At 42.1% G+C, this 668-nt stretch overlaps 1 protein-coding gene across 1 annotated transcript in view; it reads right to left on the reverse strand.

Annotated features, from left to right (window-relative positions):
• Positions 1-668, reverse strand: part of tatdn3 (TatD DNase domain containing 3) — a 10,351-nt gene that overhangs the window by 7,613 nt on the left and 2,070 nt on the right. The gene's annotated exons all lie outside the window — the stretch shown is intronic.

A 668-nucleotide genomic window follows, 5' to 3' on the forward strand; every position in this document is an offset into this window, starting at 1 on the left:
GTCAATATTCACTTCACTGACTGGGCGCCATTTTCACATGAGAAGCTGTGTTGGTAGATCTTACTAAATCACGACTCTAATGGAGCCACTTTGGCTTAAAAGCATCCACACGTCACCTCCCTTTAAAATTTGAATTAATAATAATAATAATAATAATAATAATAATAATAATAATAATAATGTTCAGCTTTTGGTGGCAATGGATATATATATATATATATATATATATTGTTCACAAACTGATGAACTTCACATGGTGCAGCGTGTATTTGTGTGTGTGTGTGTCTGTGTGTGTGTGTGTGTGTGTGTGTGGTGTGTGTGGTGTACTTACTGCGAGGTGGTTGCTGTCCGCACCCATGTTGACGTTGTGTCTTTTCAGTTCTGACTTGATTAAGGCTGAAACAGAGGGAAGAGGAATATTAAAGGTCTAATATTTGGTTACACAGATGAAAACACGTGCACACACACACGCACGCACGTACGCACGCACGCACGCACGCACGCACGCACGCACACTCAGAGCCTACCAGTCAGCAGTATCCCAAGAAAGATCCAAGCACAGAGGAAGAGGTTTCCAGCCACTGGGTTGTAATCTGTGGTCAGTTTGCCCTGAATCAGAGTGAAAATGATCCCGAATATCTGCACACACACACACACACACACACACA

This window comes from Seriola lalandi, unplaced genomic scaffold (genome assembly GCF_002814215.2).
Source record: "Seriola lalandi dorsalis isolate HSWRI2012SDOR001 ecotype SW California unplaced genomic scaffold, Sedor1 jcf7180002055009, whole genome shotgun sequence".
Classification (NCBI taxonomy): domain Eukaryota; kingdom Metazoa; phylum Chordata; class Actinopteri; order Carangiformes; family Carangidae; genus Seriola; species Seriola lalandi.